Raw genomic sequence first — 7,562 nt, 5'->3', positions numbered from 1 at the left:
GTAATACCTTATAGACATCCCCCATTTATTTTTCCTTCTACAGGAAGCCTTCTGGCCGAGAAGGATTGGTAGTCATTGAAGTGTTCATTTCAGGGAAGTGTGCGATTCAATTTCTACATCCTTGCTGATGCTTTCCCTGCTGATGAAGGTCAAATCATCAAACATCAGAAAAGAGCGCTCAACATGCTCTTCATTTCTTGTTGAACTTTGAATCCACAGTGTCATCTATTTTTTTTATTTTTTTTATTTTTTTTTTTTTTAGAACCACATTGTAGCGTTCACTCGTGTTTAAAAAAAGCATGCAACTGAGAGCTACACATGAGTCATTTTTATGAAGTGTGCTTTAGGATAGTGAGTGTTTCATTATACGGTATCTTAAAGATGTTAGAAAACCTCCCTTTCTCTAGCTGACTGTAGATCGATTTAGATTTTAACAATCACCAGAGAAATATAAAATTTTTTTAAGTTTCTACTAGTATCTACTTTTATTTTTTTTTCCTTTCATCGAAGGTCAGTGTACAGAAGTGGTGCTTGACAGAACTCATCCTTTAGCCTCCTCTCCACCTCGACCCTAGCCAGTGGGGAAGAGGACACAGAGAAACTAGAGCACTTGCGCTCTAGAGAAAAGGGCTATGAAATTATCTCAAAAAAGAAAGATTGATTCGAAGGCATTCCTAGGTGCGTTCGCACATGGTTACCTGCTTGAGGTCCGATCACTGAGGTCTCAAGCATCTTCAGATCCCACTAGCTTGCTCTGTTCCAGCAGATCACATGTATTGAGTGCTCACCTCGACTGGAGAGAAAAAAAAAAAAAGATCCAGGATGTGTGATGCGTGTGACTTGCTGGAACAGAGATCTTAACCAGCGGACTATGACGCACCTGACCTACATGTGGTAGATGTCGTCGTTCCTGGTCTGACTAATCTGAGAGGGGAGGCTCGAGGATTACAGTGTTGAGTATGCAAGCACAGCATGGAATGTGTACACATGAAATGTATCGTGACAAACTGGCGTGAGATCAAAAAAAACAAGCAACAAAAAAAGGATCACCTGAATTGCAGTGGTCGTGGCTCTACGTTAAATTAATGTGTAAATATCGACAGCGCTGTGTGAGAGAAAAACAGCAGCGGTCTGCCACAGAATGGGCAGTGCCTTCATTTTGGGAATCTGACCAAGGTGGCCTTTGATTAAAAAAAAGAAATAAATAAAAGAAAAAAAAAAAGGAGATGCCTTTATCCCAACTTAGCAAAACAAGAGGTTAAATCAAGATGGGCTGATTTGGTCCTTTTTTTTTTTTTTTTTTTTTTTAAAAGCAGGCTCTCCATTAATCTTTGCTGTACCATTTGTTATTTTTCATCATCTGGTCATATGGTGTCCATAGAGAAGACATATCCATGTAACCTTCCACTTACACAGTGATTTATGCTTTTTGTATCACTCAATGCCCACTGTCAAAAAAAACAAAAAACACCACCACCAACAACGGGGGTCCTATAAGTAAACATGAAATGACCTTTATTATATCTGTTTTGTGCCTCTGGCAGACAAATATGCTATGGAATGTCCTCGTGTCCCTGTAGCCAAAATTTACATGCTATGTACGTGAACATGTATCAGTATGCATGATTGCCATTAGAAGTTAGTACATTGCTTGCCCTTTACTATTCTTCGTAACAATGTTTTTTTTTTGTTTTGTTTTGTTTTGTTTTTTTTTTCCTCTGGAACACTCCTCTCCGAGAGCCGGCCAAAAAGTCTGAGCGCAGGATTCTCACCCAAAACCTGAACACGGCTGTACACAGCGAAACTACAAGGTTACTTGTATGTTTGTGCACTTCAGTTTAAAACAAAAAAAAAGGACAAAAAAAACCAACAAAAAGGAATCAAAAACAAATAAAAAAAAAAAAAACTTCAGTTAAGTTGGACAAGAATAGTTTTTACGTTATTCAGATTTTTTTTTCTATTCCAGTTGATTTCTCAGATCTGAGATGACGGTTACGCATGGGCTCCTAAAGCTGTTCCTCCTTAAGATGTCCCCAATGCCGTGGCAGACCTATTCCAACTAAATTATTATTTGTGGATTTTAGTGTTTTTTTTTCTATTTTTTAAAAGAAGCCAATGTTAGGAGTAGACTATTTTACCTTAAGAGCAATAGTTATATTTAGTAGATCTTATTTGCTTTTATTTTTATTTTTTTTCCATTTCTTGTGTCTTTAGATTGTGTACGATGTTATATATTTGAAGAAAAAAAAAACAAAAAAAACAAGGTTAAAGCTGAATTATAAGGAATGCCTGAAATACAAATTCAATTATAGCACTCGAGATAATACAAGAAAGGAGAATGAAGGTCAAATAAAACCACACATTCAGCTTCAAGTCTTCATCGGTAGAACATTCATGGTCTATTTAACATAGTCTTGTGCCTTGAAGTTTCAGTAATAGAACTTTATACGGTAGTTGTATTTTTATTCTGAGTCCTGTGTTTGCCTCTTGTTGGTATTCAGTGCTTTGGCTGTGTTGAGGATTTATAGAGACTGATGATATGTTTGTCTTGTTTTATTTTCGTACAGGAAAAACCACATTTGGAATAAATTAGGACAAATGTACCTGGGCAATATTGACTGTGTAGAAGGTAATAGGATACTGGTATTATTATTTTTTTTCATCCCTGCTATGTTGAATGTGTCTCCTGTTGGATGAAGTGTATTTGTTGGGAAATGTTCTCCATTTTAACATTTTAACGTGGCAAGTTATTCGTCATTATATATATAAATATATATATATATATATATATATTTACGCCTGCCTCAAACGGTATCTTCCAAGCACCATTTTGCATTTTATGAAAGGAATTGTTCAACCATGACTGATGTGACGATGAATTTAAGACCTGCACTTTATAAAGTATGTTTCCTGGCAGGACGCCCATTAACGTTTTTTTGTATGTATTTTTTACCGTTGTCCGAAGTTGCTGTTTTATTTTCCTATGTTCTGATTTAGTTTGAAATAAAAGGGATGGGTAGTACTATGTATCTAAAAGGTATATTATTTTAACCAAACAGTCCTACAGCCTAGGTGTCAGTGGTTCCTCACCATTTGCCAAGCTAAGTCCTTGCCTTCCTGAAAGTGAAAACAAAAGTATAGTTTGTGTCTACTTTTATAGTACTGTGTTACTGTATTATTTGTTTGCCGTATGTAACAGATACACAACAGTAAACAACATTTACCTTCTGCTTGTCTAAAACATTTATTTCACTCCCGGTCTAGATTTGCACTGAGGACTTGAAGGTCTTAACAATCTTTTTAAAAGAAGGGCATGATAGAGGGGAAGGTTTGCTACATTTTTATTTTCTAAAATGTGCAAAATTTATTCACCCGGACGATTTTCCTTCATGCCCACAAGTTTAGGTGTAGTGCGATTGAAAATAAGATCATACAGTGGTGTCCAAAGTCTGAGAGCACTCGTGAAAATGCTTCTGTTTCGAATCATTTTTTAACGTACAGAAATTTACATTACAAATCATATCATCAGCAACAAAGTGAGTGAAATGTAGAATCTTAGAAATATGTATAAGTATTTGGTATTTGCTCTTTTGCTTTAATGTCAGTGTGCACTTGAGCTGGAATGGTCTCCACAAGTCTCAGAGAAAAGACTCAAGAAAAATCTGACCGCTTGTACAAAGGAGATAGCATGGGTTATATCACAAATTTGCTTACATTTAAACAGACCTAGAAAAACCTAGAGAATATCCTCTCTTTGTTTTACATTTTTCAAAATTCTGAAATCTTCTGTGTATTTCCAGTTTTAAATGGAAAACAAACTTTTTTGGACTCTGCTGTATGAGTAAAGATTTTCACCAGCTTTACGCCATGTCTCCATGACACCATGGTGTAATTTTTTTTTCTTTTTAAACATTTAAAGCTGTATAAAGTACTTACCTCTTTTAATGAACTCAATTCAAATTACTCAAGGCATTTAAATGAAATGCTGTCCCTCGGGAGAGTCAGACATCTCAGTACTGACGTGACCTGAAATCGTTCAAGAAGACATGATCAATGGTTTCCAACAGTCTGCTATCACACTGCAGTCATTTCTGAGGTATTTTGTACATTCTTGTTTAAACAGCTAACTGTAAGTAAGTTCAAATCTGAGACTTCGATTATTGATTCCTACCTCTAATAGTGTCACACTTGCAAATGTGTAACAATTTACATGACTCAAATCATATGAACGAAGGTTAGACACATTTTACTAAGGTTAAACTTGGAGTTAGTGTTTGTTATGACAAATTGAATGTTTTTTTTCCAATTTCCCATATTTATTCAAATTCATACAAATTTCTCATAATGTCTGGTTGCATTTGCAGAATCAGAATGCAGATCCACTATTATGCAGGTTGTATATAATACTATAAGACCAGGTTCTCAGAGTGGGGCCTGTGATTTTTACCTTTTATTGCAGTGGTGGAAATCACAAGCCATCATTAACAAAGTTATTATTTTTAAAATATAAATATGTGTTCTGTGAGTGGAACATTCAGAAATATAACTAATAAATAGCCAAAATATCAATATACTTGTTTAAATAATGAGCCTAATATTTGAATGTTTATGAAATAAATCTGAGTGGGGTCTTTGGGATTTTTATTTATTTATTTATTTATTTATTTATTTAAACCGTTAAAGGGGTCCCTGGCTGCAAGACATTTCAGAACCCCTTCTATTAGATAAAACAATATTTAGGTCATGGCAAAACATCAAGAAACTCAGTGAAGTACCACAGACCACAAGCTACATCCAGCGTTCTACATTTTTGACGTTGTGGAAATTTTCATAAAGCTGAAAACTGGTCAAGAGGTTGCTGTAGTAGAAGGTAGGATTGAAAAAGCACATCAGAAATGAAAAACACAAAAACTCATTTGATCAGTTCTGATGGGAGCACCTGAATGTGTGTTTACAGCATCCTGCAAATTCTGTTTATTTTTATATGTCAATTAAAAGATAATTTAAGACAACTTCCATGCTTTATTCCATCTGCATCTTCATTTTCTTCAGAAAAACAGCACAAGCGGCAAAAAAGATAATTGAACTTGTAAAGTAAACTAGGACCTTCCCTACCTCTCATCCGACATGTCTACAACCTTTAGTTTAATTCCATCAATTTAATTCCATTTTGTTAATTGATATGATGGACAGGTGATATCAAAATAGACCACAGCTTTCTCCAACCTCTTTCATAAAAAAAAAAACTTGCAGTATTTATTGTTAAGTAGCTTAAATATTGTTTGATGAATTTATGGTGGATAAATGAGGATTCAGTTTAATCCCAGTCTAGCACATCGGACTCAGTGAATGATCGTTCTGATGGTTATCTGAACATACAGTTCATCAGCCTGTAAGCTGCAGTTCAGATTATTAAATAAAACCTAAATGAAAGCATAATGATCTGTTTATTGAATTGTGTTAACTTTATGTTCTTCTTGCTCAGAAGCTTTAAGCTAGTTTGCTCAGTAGTCTACATTTACTGCATATCTAGTGATTATATTATGCTTCTTCTCAGTGCACTTTACGCATTTGTGTTACTGTAGGGCCTGGTATAGATTCATCAGGATGTAGGATTTCTTCTACGCTCGTTGTCTTAAAGGAGTAGCTCGCTCTAAAACGCCCATGTACGCCAGGTTTTAAGTAAACAGTAAACGTAACTGTTTGCAGTTTGTATCCTGCTGCAGGCCCGCAGTCCAGCGATGTGAAGCCCCAGACGGGGCAGAAGAAGCCAATACTTGGCCAGAACTAATCTGCCATTTAAACCAAAAGCCTGGTGATTAAAATGTGGACTGAAATAATGCTTTGGCAAATAAATTATAAAATAAATATTTAATTCACGAACTCACACAAATTATAATTATTTATTTATTTATTTATGTTACCAGAGTGCTACTTTGTTTAAAGTGTTCAGTTTGAAACGTAACTACTGTATATAATGACAGCATTCCTTTCACTAAATGGCACACAATCTTCATTAGTTCCAGCTAGGACTGTGTGATATAATTTTTTTCCCTGCTCGCAGTTTACCATTTTAAAAAAATCATGATAAACTGTGTTTATCAAAAGACTGCTGTTTTGGTGTATTTTTTGGTGTACTTAAAGTAATAGATAGTAAACATCACTGGATATTGAAGTATTATAATATTGTGATGAGGCGATAAAATTGTTATAGTGCAAAAACCAATTTCCAGCTGTAATTCAAATGAGATGTTTATATTAATGCGCTCGTTCTAATGTTAGTTTTTTCTAGAGTAACAACTCATTCACAGAGCAGGCACTCTATATAATCTAAACAAATAATAAACAGATTAAAAAGTGTTGTTATTTAACAAAAAATGTATAATCATTGAAATGGTGAAGCCTTTTTTTTTAAGGAGTCTCCGGTGTCAGCAATGAGGGAATAATCGTTTATAGCTGCTATAGCGTAAGTAATAAATTTTTTATTGATTAATGATGGACACATTGCTCTTTTTAACTGTTCATAGTTACGTGTAGTGTTACAGGATGTCCGCCAGACTCGAGTCTTCAGGACAATTAAGTTTTCGCTTTGCGGTTTCTCAGTGACAAGCTACATTTTTGTGTCTTATTAACTTCAAGAAAGAAAAAAAAGAGAGACTAGTGAGAGAACGACTAGCTGCTATAATATCTTACTCGAACACTGACACTAGAGACTACGTCTATGGAAGTTAAACAAATGTCTAACCGAAAACCACATATAGAGTGAATGATTATATGCTTTTCTTTTTGTATAACAGCACATTTTTCATCTGTTTAATAGTAGGCTGAGATTATGTGAAGCGTCTGCCAGACAAGTCCCTGTGACTCCGTAGTTTTAGAATGAAAAACCTATTATTTATGTTACAGTTGTAAATATTCAGGTCCATGCTGTAATAGAAAATTAATCAACACCTTCTGATTCGAGAATTCAAATGTGATAATAATTGTAAAGTGGTATAATCAACACAATCTCTGTTAAAAGAAAAATTATTTGACCATCATTCAGGTGTGATATCATAGCTAGCCCCACGAGTATGCTGCTTAAAATGATACAACAGTTAGTTCCCGTCCTCTAATTTGATTGGACAAGTGGCGTTCCAGGAGCGCTTATATTTAGTATAACAGCACTGGGATATTTCACTGTTTGTATCACTCCGCTTGTCTGTGTTCATTATATAAAATTCCAATTGGAGCAATAATTCATTAAATTAAAACTGTTACTACACTTATTATGGGCTGTCAGTCAGTCTGTGTGTTACACTGCAACTTGCATCGCTCAATCCAGCTGTGGGAATTATTTCTCTTGACTGAGCAAAAATGAACAAACTATATAGCCATATTGTGTCTGAAATGTCAGTCACTTAAATATCAGTCAGTCAAAGAAATATCACACTCGCAATCGTACTGTTGTACTGAAGACTGGCACGGTGCCGCTATTCAGCGTAACACTTTTGCTCGTGCGTTATTGCTCAATTCCAGCACCCCAATGTAAAATGCCTTCCTGCGTCCCTATGCTGTGGATT

Source organism: Pangasianodon hypophthalmus, chromosome 8 (assembly GCF_027358585.1).
Source record: "Pangasianodon hypophthalmus isolate fPanHyp1 chromosome 8, fPanHyp1.pri, whole genome shotgun sequence".
Classification (NCBI taxonomy): domain Eukaryota; kingdom Metazoa; phylum Chordata; class Actinopteri; order Siluriformes; family Pangasiidae; genus Pangasianodon; species Pangasianodon hypophthalmus.
Note: the sequence above shows the minus strand (reverse complement) of the source record.